The sequence below is a fragment of the Aethina tumida genome, chromosome 3 (genome assembly GCF_024364675.1).
Source record: "Aethina tumida isolate Nest 87 chromosome 3, icAetTumi1.1, whole genome shotgun sequence".
Classification (NCBI taxonomy): Eukaryota; Metazoa; Arthropoda; class Insecta; order Coleoptera; family Nitidulidae; genus Aethina; species Aethina tumida.
In genome coordinates this window covers 9,619,557-9,634,874 of record NC_065437.1, presented here as the reverse complement: position 1 = coordinate 9,634,874, position 15,318 = coordinate 9,619,557, and the positions used below count along the sequence as shown (strand labels likewise).

The 15,318-nt window shown below is 29.7% G+C and overlaps 1 protein-coding gene across 4 annotated transcripts in view; it reads left to right on the top strand.

Annotated features, from left to right (window-relative positions):
* LOC109608592 (uncharacterized) overlaps nt 1-15,318 on the top strand; it is a 93,174-nt gene that overhangs the window by 41,752 nt on the left and 36,104 nt on the right. For all 4 annotated transcript variants that reach the window (XM_020025067.2, XM_049965789.1, XM_020025068.2 and 1 more), the window contains one exon: nt 2,839-2,893. The gene's annotated coding sequence lies outside the window, so the exon portion shown is untranslated. The remainder of the gene's footprint in view (nt 1-2,838; nt 2,894-15,318) is intronic.

The following is a 15,318-nucleotide window of genomic DNA, read 5'->3' as shown; positions in this document are numbered from 1 at the left end:
AATACATTTAAGTATTTTAATCTATAACATTGTTCAGGTCGAATAGACGACAGGGTTTGAGTAATAGTGTCGAACGTCGGTCGCACACACTTTACGCAACGCACCAGATGAGAGGAGAGATAAAAGGGGCGCCTTCCCCGACCTCACGGACGGTGGTAAAACGGTCGGGCCCGGTCGGCGGGACAACTGCGGGGCACCGACTGTGCACTGCACACATAATGGGACGTTGAACTTTCCGACGGGGGATTTGCCACGGTTTTCGAAAAATCTTTCTACCTACTCTCCGGTTAATGGGTCTGCGACCGGGACCTGACATAAATAATCCGGACATCGACGTTTCGATCATTTTTATCGCCGTACTCTTTTATGCGTTCTCTAATTTGAGCCGTCGCTCGTCGGAATCGGCGATCGTTGGCAACGCCGTCCACGTACGGCCTTGGCGGATTTAATCTCGCAGCCCACTGACATTTTACCGAGTTGTTTTCACTTCGGGACGCCTGGATTTTCTCGAAACGATACATTTGTTTGCGGCGCAGCCGAAAATCGAACAGTTTCTTCTTACGCTACTTGCTCAGCATGTGGCATACTTACGGTGAACTTGAGATTCCGGTTTTCTAACTGACTAACTGATGCAATGCATACGGCCAAATCGTTTTTAATTTCGATCGTCTTGAAACAAATCTCGTGTAGGTAGATAAAATCTTTGCGATTTACATATTTATGAATCTTCATTCACTTTTTTTTTTTCGTTTTTATTATTCACAAATTTTTAAACAAACTTTAAACATGAAAATTTTACAAATTATGGATTTAATATTGTAATGTTGATATGTCACAATATAATTATAAAAAAGCTGAATTTCATCAAGCCATTTACAGTATAATTTTGTTTGATTCGAAATATATGAATGAAAAGTTTCTATCTTGTTTATTTTATACAAAATTTATTGTAAATTAATGTAATATTATATATATGAAAATTATTTTACAAATAAAATCACCAACTTCTAAATACAATTTTTATTAAAATCATTTAATAATTTTATATTTCTATTACAATAAATTTATACGTAAAAAATAAGCTTTATACAAAATAATTTGCAAAATAAAATAATAGAATGTAAAATTAATTTTATATATTTTTCCTTATAAATTTTATATCAAATATCAAGATTTTTTTAATATCAAGTAAAATGATAAAAATATTAATTTTATTTAACAATTATAATGAAGATTATTAAAAAGAATTTAAAAAATTTAATTTCATATATTTTTTATTTTTAATATAATTTATATCAGCATTTTTTTGATACTATTATTTCTCAGTAAAATTAACAGATTACAAATTTTATTAAATTCAGTTAATAATTTTATTTTTCTATTTTAATAATTTTTTTAAGTGAAAAATAATGCATATTTTTGTTTTTTTTTTATATGATGTTTGAGAATAAGAATTATTAAAAAAAAATTTCATATATTTTGAAACAAATATTTCTATCTTGTGAAGATTTTACAAATAATAAATTTGATATTGGTATGTTATATATCAAAGTATAATTAAAAAAAATCTGAAAATAAATATACATAATAAAGTTTATTATTATTTACAGGGTGTCTCAAGAATAAAGTAAAATATTTAACGGAATAATTTTTATATATTTTATTTAAAGTAATTACACTAAATTTTTTCTACTATTAGTTATTTTCTACCTAATTCAAAATAATTATTACTTAAATCTTAAACTAAATAAATATACAATCAATTTTAACGGTACAATTATAGATATTCATTTACAGAAAGTCATTTAAATTATAATAATTTTATTAATTTTACTACTTTTAGATAATAATTATAAAAAATATTAATATTTTTCTTTAAATATTAAAATTTTATTTAGTAAGAAGTTTTAAAAACAATGGAATTTAATATTTTTTTAATTAATCATTTAATTTTTTTCATGTATTTTAATATTTCAATTACAAAGCTTAAAAAATTTTAATTTATATATATTAAATTAATTTTACTGCTTTAATAATAAATAAATATTAATAATTTCCTTTAAATATTAGAGTTTTATTTAGTAAAACGTTAAAAAATAAAATTTGTTTTTAATTAATTAAAATTTCCTTCTGATATTTTAATATTTCAGTAAACAATTCAGTTACAAAAACTGAAAAATTGACCTTTTTAAATTAATTTTACTACTTTTAGATAATAATTATAAAAAACATTAATATTTTTCTTCAAATATTAAAATTTTATTTAGTAAAAAGTTTTAAAAACAATGAAATTTAATTTTTTCCCTCTATTTAATATTTCAGTAAACAATTCAGTTACAAAAATTGAAAAAAACATTTTAAATTAATTTTACTGCTTTTAAATAATACTAATATATTGTGATCCTATTCTAATGAACATAAGATACCCCAAAGTAAAAAGTGGGCCACGAAAAATTTGCGTTTTAAAAAGCAAGCGGTAGATGACCCACCCTGTAAAATGTAAAATGTAAAATGTAAAATTTAAACATAAACAAACATGTTTTATGAAAGTTTTAGAACCGTAATAAACATAATTTACATAATGTTGAACGGAAAGAGGAATTATGAAATACAAGTTCGAATATAATTAACCAATTTTCATGTATAATCATTTCGAATCAAATTCCCATTTTAATGAGTCGCATTTAGGCACGGCTAATTATTACAAACAACCATGGCGAAAATAAACCATTAATAAATAAATCTGATAAATCGTGTTATTGTTATCGCATTGCACAAATCAGATTATCCTCGTTACCATTATAAAATTATTAGTTGTCATTTTTTTTATTGTTGCAGGATAAAATCATTGAGTGAACGGTGGACCCTCGAAATTTCCCAATGACTTTATAAGGTAAGAACGAATTAATAATGACTAATTCATAATTAGGAGAACTTTGACAATAATTATAATTGGTCCTTCGAACGAACTCGAGTTCGAACGGGAAAACGGTTTAAGGGCAAACGCGAAGTGTAAAGTTTGCGGCCCGTAATTGCGGCAGCTTTCATAAGCTCCGATCGATCGGAACTGGTTTTTTCTGTTGCGCCATTATCTAGGACATTACAGCATTTGAACGCACCAAACTGAAAAACGATCAATTCTCTTCTGTGTTGCTAATTTGTTTTTGATTAACTTTTCTTTGGTTATTATACCTTATTAAAATTATTATAAAAGGCTTGAATAAATGTGGACAATATTGATGCAGGCATAAACATAAATAGCACATTCAAATACACTCAGAAATTAAAAAGTCTTGTTTAAATTAACGAGGAAACCTTTGTAAAATTGAGTTCTGAATAACAAAGGAAAATAATCTAAACCTTCATATTTTAAAAGTAGGACAAATTTTTATTAAAGAATGTCATCAAAATATGTTTGAGATTTGTTTTTGTTTTATATTAATACTCTGTTCCAAGGAACTAATTGATTGTTATTATATCTGTGTTATCTGAAATACGTATACACTCTTTGTATATTTGTTTAAAAATATATTCTTAATTATAATTATTGTAAAAAATATTAAAAAATATTTTTTTTACAAGAATTAAAAATTAACAAAATTTTATGTTTATAATAAATAAAAATTGAACTTAATTGGAGTATTCCCTTCTCTACTATTCATACTCTAAATCTGAGTATGAATTTCATTTTGGTGCATGTTCTTTCAAATTTCGAGTTGAAGACATTCCACAACCTCTAAGTTATTTGAAATGGTTAGGATGGTCCCTTAAACGTCTCCCAAGAATGTCCCAGATATTGGAAATGGACGTATAAGACACACCAAAAACCTTTCGGCTATTCTGCGGTAACTCCAATATTTTTCCCATGAACCAACAAAAAGAGTCATACAGTATTGGCAGAAGGTAGAGCAACTTTTCTAAAATTCAAATAATCTTTTGTCCTGGTTATTATGTTCAAAAAAATGTGTATTAAAAATTATGTATTTTTAAAATTGCTCATAATAATTGTAAATAGTTTTCGTTTGTTATTTAAATGGTTTCATTATTTATTTAATTTGTTTAGAGTAAAACAGAATTTAACGAATTAAAACCACATTTTTTAAATATCTAAAGATACGTACATATTAGTTTCAGTAAAGATTGCTTAATTATAATTTTTTTTTAAAACATATATGTATATTAATTTGTAAGGACTATTTAAATATTCCTTTAGGAACTGTAACTTCTCCTCCTCCTTCTTGCGATGTTAGAAAGGATAAAGGAGTAAAATTGTTTCCTGTTCTTTATTCCACGATAAAACTAATATTAACACCGAAAGCTAATTATTAAATGAAGAAATCAAAGCACCAAGGGAACGTTCCCATTTTTCGAGTGATTTTGTAGGTGGTAATAGGTGCGAGAGCGTGGCAATCTGGCAAAAACGGGCGACGAGGGACGAGCGACGAACGTCCAGCGTCCAATCGATGGCGGGCGGAGATCCTTGAAAACCGAACGATACACAACGAACTTGACCTTTTCGTCGGCAATTATGCGCGCACATACACGGCCGGTTGTTTATACAAATCTTAATTTAGCATGATTTACCATTCGATTCTGCATGGCTGCTTGTCGCTTACTTGCTGTTTGTTGCTTGCTGCTTACTGCTTACTGCTTGTTGATTGCTGACTGCACTTCGACGGCGGTGACGAGATTCGGTACGATTGTGAGGGCTTAACGCTTGTTTCCTTCTCTCTTAATTCTCTGTTCAAGGTTGAGTCATTAAATAATTCTTCCTCAAATTCTATTTTAATTATAAACTCCTTAATAATTCACTTTTTTAGCGTTTTGGTATTTATGAGTTGATTAAGTTCATTTTAAAAAGTGATTGTTTTTAAGTATTTTGTTTAGCATTGTACAGTTTACACAATGTTTCATAAAAATTAATGTAATTAATTAAAAGTCATTAATAGCTCATTCATCATTGATATTTTTTTATATACCACATTTACAGAATTGGCAAAAAGTAGAGCAACTTATGCTACTTAAAGTTTTATTACTACAAATAATTTGTGAGTAGTATTTTAATTAATTCTACACAAATATATAGTAAAATTCCCATTAATGTGAATAACTTCCAAACATCTTTTTTCATGGAAAGCAACGAATTGTCAATAATATTTGGATTCATATTTTGTCAGGCCTCTTGTAGAACCGTTAAAAAATCTTGCTAATTACTATACTTTTCGTGTGTTATTTTGTTGTTCACTATCTTTCATAAATTTTCAATGGAGTTTAGATAGGTAAATTGTCATGGCCAGTTCATAATATTAATTTTTTCCCTTAAAAGCCAGTGAGCTTCGGGTCATTTTCTTGTTGAAAATAAAGTTATGGTGGCATATTTATATCTGACTACGGTACCATGTTGTTCCTTAATATTTCTTTATACATAATACAATACAAGAGATGAGGACCCATTCCCAATCCAGAAAAGCGGCCCCATACCATTACCAACCTGTCGCCGTGTTTACCAGTGAGTATGGTAAACTTTGGGTTAAACTTTTCATGAATTGGTCACCTTACACATAAAATCCCATCATTGCTAACCAGATTAACCTTGATTTCATCCCTTCAGAACACTCGTTTCATTTAATGTGCAGTGTAAAAAGGACGACCTGGTAAATTCAACTCTGGCTCGTCTGTTCTTTTCTTATAGTGGTTTTTTTATGGTTGGCCATCTAGTATGAAGACCCCCTTGTATTTATCTCTTACAGTTCTTGAAGAAACATTAATTCCAAGTTGTGACTCAAGTAGACCTTTTATTTTGGTGGAACTCAGGAAAGGATCTTTTTTCGACGTTACCAAATATTGAATATTTCTACGAGACATTATATTAACTCAGTATACTTTGGTATATACTGTAAAATTAAAAATTATTGTGGATTTTGTAGAGATTAGTGACATTTAATAAAAAGTCGTTCTACTTTTTGCCAGCTGAATATATTTTTTTTGTTTGGGGGACAAAGGGGGGAACGTTTAAAAACCCTTCTCCGGACACCGATCCGAAGATCATGATCATAGTGTTTACCATGTATGATAAATCATACATGGGGGAAAAGAACGTTTATTTGCATATACGGGCTATGCTGAACTAGAAGACGTGGGACTGACAAAGATGCCAGCCCCGTCAACTGAGTTCGGAAGAACAAGTTCAATCTGAGGAGGACCCGAGATCTTCCTGGGGATGGATTGGACTTGCAGGTGTTAGATCCGTTAGCTCCCCACTACCACTGGCTTCTGGAGCGGCACTGAGCCCCAGCCCCACGACAAGGTGGATCCATCTTGGGGCTGAACATTTAGTTTTTTTGATTTGTAACTAACAGAATTATTATTAATACAAGAAATGTTCACGACATATTCACATTGTATACAGTGTTTTCATAATTGGTATAAATTATATTAGATTTGAATATACAGTGCGGTAACAATTTATATATTTTCAAAGTTGCTCTACTTTCTGCCAATACTGTGGCCCCCTCGTTCACCAGACTGCAATCCAATTGAACACATATGTGACTGTCTTCAAAGAGAAATTTGACACTTGAAACCACCAACCTCAAAATTTAGAGGAAGTTGCTAATGCTCTTACAGAAGGATGGCCAGTTGTAAATGAAAAATTTACTTGCGTGATTTAGTCGCACTACTTTCTGCCAATACTGTATATATAATTTTTGTATACTCATACATACAGTCTTCTGATATAAACTAAAATCCGTTAATCAATTTACGTATTTTTTAATAATTGATTTAATTTATTAATAAATTAAAAAACATATTTTTAATAGAAAATTAAAGATGGTTATTAATTTTGTGAAGGTTTGTTTAAAATAAAACTCAATATGTTTTTACTAAAGAAATATTTAAATAAATCCTATAAGTTTTGAAACACTTCTAATTGTCTATTCTAAATATAGACGACAGTGAAAGTGTCTAGGGAACACCCAGAAAAATCGAATTAAATTAAAAAATAATAACTTATAAATTAGCATAATTATTATAAATAACATAATAATAAATTTTTGGATATTTGGTGAGTGTTATTATTTTAAATTTTGAAGTGATTGTAACAGCACTTTTCAACATATTTAATTAGTAAAAAACACTAGTTTTTATTAAATCATTATTTTTTCACATTGGTTTTTTTTGTTCTATTGCAATAATTTAAGAATATTTAGATGTTCCCATTTTGTGTAAAAAAAGAATTCCCTGTTTGAAAGTATAATTCTGTGCCTCTGGAGATTTAATCCACTTTTAGCTTTATTCAGTATTTCATTTAAATTAATTAATTTTGGTCAATTTGATTTGATTTATCGAATAATTAAAATGCTGTATTAGCTTTGTACTTGCTTAAGAAATTTGAATTGAACATAGAAACGTAAGAAATTTCCTCGGGACAAGGTCGTCCCACATGAGATGTTTAAGGCCGCACAATAATTATTTTCGTTGGTGATACACGTACAGCATGCACATGAAACAATGAAGTAATCCGTTCGGTCTATTACGAGCTCTCGACCGCCGTCGCCGTCATTACGGTGTTAGATATGAAACGAGGTTCGCAAGGCCATTTTACTCTACTTTGTGTTCAAACGACTACGACTACGACTACGACATTATTAATTCAGGCTGTTATCTGATGGCGATTAATAATTTCGTTCGGGAAAATATTTGTGTCGGACGGAGGAGGTGAACGCACCTGATGATTATCGGGGACTCGGGATCATAATTGAGGCGTTCTTATGACAGGAACCGCCGCCTTCCTGTATCGATTCGTGTTTTCTCTCGCCAGATTCGGAACAGATTGAGATATTGACTTGAAATTTGGCAGATGTATTCCAGTTAAGGAGACAGAAACCCCCGAGGGAATGGGGAGGTGGGGTGAAACGGGTGGACGTGTGTTATTCCCTCATTTTTCACCATTTTTTGAAGGGACAATCGGATTTATCATCGTTTTGTTCCCCGCTGAAATTGTCCAGATGGAACGACGACAAAAACAACGATAAAAAGTACACAATTATTTTCAGGTACTTTATAAAAATATGTTCATATAAATAGATTTGCAGGAATGGCATAATGCCCAAATATTGCTGACGCAAACAATGGTCTATTTCAGTGACTGAAACCAGAACATTGACATTAAACAAATACAACGAATGTCAATCAACGTTTATAAATAAACAATTAATCATCGGGTATAAAAAGCACATCATTTCTCATATACGTAACAAATTTAAGGGAAATAAAATATTTTTAGTCGTCACAACGGAAAGTCTTTTAGAGGATGGAGATGTGTAATCGGCCGGTGATGAGATGGGACGTCCGTGGCCTCGTCGATCTCACGCACTTTCACTCCTGATCTCTTTTCGTTCGACACGCTTAACATTTTCGACGTTGCGGTTTCATGCTGTTTTCTTCTTAAACGGTTCTTTCGATAAAAACTTTATTACTAAAGTGTGAATTTTATTGTTAGTTGTTGGGATTTTATCTTATGATTTCCATCTAACAGTGCATGTCTAGCTACAGCAGACTTGTCTGATTGTCCTAGGATGCAGTTTCATTTGTGTTCCTTAATCCTAGTCCCTATTGAACGGTTTGTGGCACTGATATATACTTTCCTGCAAGAGCATGGTATGTTTGATGGTATCTCCTATCTTTGGCAGATCTGAGACTGTGTTGAATCTTCCTTGTTAGTACAATAACAGTATGGATGTTATATTTTAATAAGATTTTTCCAATTCTATCACTAACTTTACATATATATGGGAGAAAAACTTTACCAATCGTGGGCTCACTAGGTGGATCATTATTATTAGTATGAGTCTCATTGTACTTGTCTTATTTCTGATCGTTTCTATCCATTGGCCCGAAGTGTTTTTTCCAAGTGTTCTTGTTCTTCAGTGAAGTGGTGTGTGGCACATATCCTTTTGGCTCGTTCGGTTAGTGTTTTGATGACCTCTTGTTTTTGACTAGGATGATGGTTAGATAGTTTATGTAGTTACAGATCGGTGTGTGTAGGTTTTCGGTGTACTGTATTGTTTAAATGTTCAACCACTCTTTTTACTAGAACATCCAAAAATGGTATTTGATTCATCTTCTCCAAATCCATTGTGAATTTGATATTGTTATGTTAAGAGTTTAGGTGTTTTAGAAACTGATCTAGTTTATCTTGTCCATGTTTCCATATCACGAAAGTATCATCCACGTAACGATACCAAACAGAAGGTTTGTGTTTGGAAATCTCAATCGCTTTTTGTTCAAACTTTTCCATAGAGAAATTGAGGATCACTGGACTAAGAGGACTGCTCATTGCTAATCTTTCAGTCTGTTCGTAGAATTTGTTGTTCCAAACGAAATAGCTCTCACTATATCTGGAGGGAATATTTCTGATGTCGTGTTTAAGGATTCATTGACAGGAATTTTAGTGAAAAGTGACACTATGTCGAAACTGACCAGTTTTTCTTCTACCTCAAGATGTAATCCTTTTACTATCTCAATAAAATGAGTGGAATCTCTGAAAAAGTTTGTTGTATTTCCACCATGAAGTTGTAGTAATCTGGTAAGATACTTCATATGTTGGTGACCCAGGTGCCGATTTTGATGTTTTAGTTAAATACAATTTGTTATAACTAAAATTTATTTTCCTAATATATTTTTTATTTGTTTGCTGGGAAAGAGAACCGGCAACCCCGACCGACATATATTATACAGGGCGCTGTCGAGGGGTGGCGAAATTCAAATTCGCCTGTTCGCTTTGAATTTCCCGTTCGCGTTTCCGTGCTAAAAGTTGCACATGAATACGACGTCTAGGCCCTCACCCGAAAGCCGTTTATGAAACGTTACTTTCCCGCAATTTGTTTATCGAGAACTACACAACGATTTTATTAGATGCTTGTGATAAAGTTCAAACTTTTATCGGGGAAACTGTTTCTTTTTGTATTACTTTATTTGTAAAAAAGAACGTATTGGTTTGCTAGGTAACGAATGTGGTATTTTTGTGTTTTGTTATTGTTTCCTGGAGCTTATTTTTAACGGGATATAACACTGCGCCCCAAAATTATGGAATAAAAATCAAATAAGTATAAGATATTACTTTTGAAAAATAAATTAAGAATACATTTATAATGAAAATCTATGAATTGATATATATATATATATATATATATATATATATATATATATATATATATATATATATGTAATGATATATTTTACCCGTGAAAGAAATTATTTTTCGAATTAAAATTACGGATTGTATCTGTCCTTTCAATCCGATGAGAGAATAATCAATATACATAGATTGTAACGCATATTTTACAACAATTTTCAAGATTTGGTGATATAGAAGGACAAAATAAAACTGGAAGACCAAGAAAAGCCAATAGGTTTCAGGATAAACAAATTTTATCCCACTCCAAAAAATATCCTTTCCTGAGTTTCTTCAAGAACTGTAAGAGATAGATTACAAGAGTGTCGTCATGCGAGTGGGCCAGTCAAAAAAACACTACTATCAGAGAGCCAGAGTTGAGTTTACCAGGTCCCTTTTACACTGGACTTTAAATGATTGGAAACGAGCGATCTGGAGTGATAAAATCAAGTTTAATCTGGTTAGCAGTGATGGGATTTAATATGTAAGGTGACCTATTCATAAAAAGTTTAACCCAAAGTTTATCATACTTACTGTCAAACACGGCGACAGGTCGGTAATGGTATGGATCTGCTTTTCGGGATTTGGAATAGGTCCTCTCCTTTGTATAGAGGGTATCTTGGATCGTTTTATGTTTAAAGAAATATTGAGGTACAACATGGTACTATATGCAGATAAAAATATGCCAAATGGTTTTATTAGTTGTAGATAGAAATGTAGAAACAAATATAAAGCATTTGATTATTAATCTTGAGAACATTTGTCATATTAAAGTATTAAAGTTCAATTTTGCTCACGAAGTCTACAAATTTGGCATCAGAAAAATAGTTTTTTTTCCAACTTCAATTTGTTTAAAAAATATTTAATTGAATTTAATTATTTTCATAATTTGTTTTAAAATTTTAGATAAAATTAAAGTACACATAAATCCCAATAGTTATTACAGACAATTAATATTCGATTTGTTTATATTTTATGGTTAAATTGTAGTGAACATTTTTGTAATAAAATATGTTTATAGTTTTTTTACAGTTATCTAAGAAGACTTACATTTATAGTCACATAATTATTACCGTTTACAATAATTACAATAAAAATAAAATATAATATTAAAAAATTACAATGAAAGTTATAAAACATTATGGGTATTAAAATAAATAATTAAAAGGTAATAAAAATGGTTAAAACCATTGGTATTATGCAGAATATGGAAAATCCATGGAAAAACCGAAGCGCAATATAAATGGGAAACATCACAGGATGAGCCGATAAAAAAGAGCCGGCGCGTCGACACATTTTAATAAAGGCCCGGAGTGATCGAACGCGTAAAATAAAAAATAAAAAGTAAAAAAGGAAAGAACGCAGTGCCGATATGTATGTCTGATTTGTCGGCGCGTTCATTATTTTTAGACGGGTTTTTAATGAAAGCGAAAATAACGTGCGATCGAGAAAGCTGCGACTGCGACTGTGGCTGTGGCTGTGGCTGTGGCTGAGCCAGTGGCGGTGGCGGTGGCTGCACCGTTGCCGGATCCCGCTCTCGTGACGACGCCGTTACGCAATTGCCGTTCGATTTCATATTTTTCTCTGGTCGCCGATTCGTTGTATTCCAACGTAAAATACCGGAGGAAGCGATTAAATAATAAAAACGCTACCACGGTCGAGACATCTGTTATTTTAGCGGATGTTTGGAGCACAACTTCGTTACCTACCCACATAATTGCATTTTAAAACGGAATTCAATTTACTGCAACTTTTCGCTATTCGCTATTCGCTATTCGCTAACCTAATTTGCGTTTTAACGTTCACAAAGTAATTGTCAACGTAACTTTGCTAACAGTATAAAAATCGGCTCATATACGAAACATTGAAACAGTCTCCGACTTTTTCCAGTAAATGTCAACATAAAACACTTCAAATTTGTTTACTTTAGAAATCAGAGCATTTTTTCTTTATTTGTTATTATCAACAGATCTAATCTGTGTAATCTAATCCTAAATGTTAATTTTTTATCTATTCGGGTTTATTGGACGACGTTTGTTGGAATTATTTCCTGACTTTTGACTAGCACGAGTGGTTAGCATCTTCAGAGGTCTATTTAACGTGCGTGTTGAACTAAAAATAATAAAACTACAGTTTTATTATTTTATTATTAAAATATAATATTTCCTTGGAATAAACTCAATATTTTTCTACTAAGAAGAAGACTAAAAACCTATAATATACAAGAAATATTTAAATTTTTATATAATTCTATTTTTAAGAAAAATAACAGGAATAAGAACTAAGACTAAAAAGGCTACAAATTCAGAAATAAATTAACTAAATATTTTCTTATGACGAGAAAAACCAGTGTGAATATTCAAAAACAAATTATCAACTAAATGAGAAAATAGAATTCTAATAAATTACACTTTCATGCTCCAAATTTAGAAATAAATAAAATAAATACTAGAAAATTTTCACTAAATTTAAAAAAACATAAATACTTAATAAATTAATATTACTAACTCTAAACTAAAATTAATGAAAATTGTTAAAAAAATTATTTCAATATTACAAAAACTAAATAAAAATTAAAAAAATATCACACATAAATTAAATAAATGGTGAAAAAGCTTCTTATATCTGAAAAAATTATAAATTCTGGAAAAATTAAACCTAACTTTCAAAATTGAAATTAGTTTAATTACATATAATGAAATATAAAAATAAGAAAATAATAAAATTTAAATTATGAGTCCTGAACAGAAAAACTAATTAAGATTTTCTAATAAAACTATAAAATTTCTTTACTTTAAAATATAAAAATTTTGAAGAAAATCTAATTAAATATTTTCTTATATCATAAAAACAAATGATCAATTAGATGAGAAGATAGAATTGTAATAAATTATACTTATGCTTTCAGGCTCTAAATTTAGAAATAAATAAAATAAATAGTTCTACTATTAGAAAATCTTTACTAAATCTGTAAAATAATTATTAATTTTTTCTGTTACTTTAACAACTTAAAACTAAAATTGATGAAAATAGTTAAGAAAATTATTTTAATTTTTCAAAACATTAGAAAAGCTAAACAGAAATAAAACTTTAACATACACCAAATTCAGAAATAAATTATAATAAATAAATAATTTTATCAAACTTTTTTTCATTATTCATTCATTTTCTCTTTCTAGCAAATTTATATTGTTTCAAACTAACTGCGGTTGTTCAATGTGATTATATTGTTCACCCCTTTACCAAACCAGTTCAACACAATACCGAATAGTTTTTTAACCTTGCGCTGAGTTTGTTCACCTTAAAAACGATAAAATACCTACTTAAATAGTTTCTTACTTACTTAATTGTGATTTAAAACATGGTACGTTTATTGTGTCATTAAAAACGGTACAAAAGTACGTATCGTGTTGCTTTTTTGAACCACTTTGTACACGAAACAAGACGTCACTACTTTTAGGACCTTAATTACTCATCGATGTAAATTTGTTTTTAAAACCTTGAATCTCTATTTAACGTTAGTTGTTGAAGTCGTTTATGGTTTCACTAATGAAATATACAAGATCATATTAAATCAAATCGTTTTATTACCTACAACTTCTTACACCTTCAATTATAGTCGACTCTTAATAAAATGCAATAAATAGGTGGATCAACATTTACATACAAATTAATAAACTGAAAGTAAAATGTACTTGACACGATTTTCAGCTCACGTTAAACAAATATTGATTCGTTGGTGCTAAAATTTGTTTCGAATTAAACTGTCGAAAACACGTAAAAACTGCACGGCAAGTCAGTTATAAACTTTTAGAAAGTTTCCAGTGAGACCTTAGACAAATATTGGTTTATTATTGATGGGAGTATCCGACATGCGTCCGTTGGGGATGGATTTGTGTTTGGAACTCGAGTCAAAGGACGATTCCAATTTGACCGACCCTTGTTTGCTAGCCGCTGTTTAACCGTTAATTAATTTTGCTCGGGTGCGACCACATATTAATCTTAACGTTAATTACCATTATTTGGAGCGGATAAATTTTCAAATATATCTCTCGCGTGGTTTTATTGGGACTTTCCGGTCGCAACATTCTTTCTACGTAATTTCTACCTGCTCCGAGAATTCGTCAACTTTAGAATAATAGAGTGAAGGCTTTCAAAGTTGGCCGGTTGGTCCTGGAACACATTTTAAACGTGCTTATTGTTATTGAGACAAATGTGATGTTTTTCTTGGAATTTGTGCAATTTCTGAGAGAAATAAGAGGCAAGTGACAGTGCTTGTGAGAATTATGTTGATTGAAACTAAATTCGGTTCCAATAAATAAATGTGTGACAAGGTGATATGTTTATTTTGTCTAATAAGTATATACCAAGATTTGACCAATATCTCAGGATATGGGCGTCAACAAAATTTATATTAATGTACCGAATTTTTTATCTGACTTAGATGATTATAAATAACTTTTATTGAAATCCAAATTTTGGGGCCAAATTGATTAAAAAAAATTAATTATTATGAGAATTACAATTAATTATGTTCTTCTAAATCTAAAATAAATATGTAAATAAATTTTATTTATTTTTTATAAGTTGTGTCATAATAATGGTTATTTTACAAAATATAAGCATAGAATTAATTAAAATACCAATTACAAATTATTTGTACTAATAAAAATTTCAAAAGTAGCTCAACCCAAAACAAATAATCATTAGTAAAATTAAACATTTTATCTAAATTTATAAAGGTAAATTAATCTTTAAAAATATACATATTTTTAAACATAATAATCATTATTATTTTTTATGTAATTTAAAAATAAACAATTTGTTTATTTTTATTATTTAACCATGTAACTGTTAAATTTACTTAATCTTTAATATATATATAATATATATATATATATATATATATATATATATATATATATATATATATATTCAAAACAAATTTAATTTTATTTTTTTTTATAAAATTTATGCAGTGGAATTATAATTTGACTTGAACTACATTTGTAATTTATTTTAAACAAAATTTCATTTCTGGTTTCACCAGAACTGACGTCAACTTTGTTATTTTCAATGGAACGCTTTGTATATTTTTAGGTTATATAGTTTCTGAGTTATTAATTTTATTGCAGTTTGAA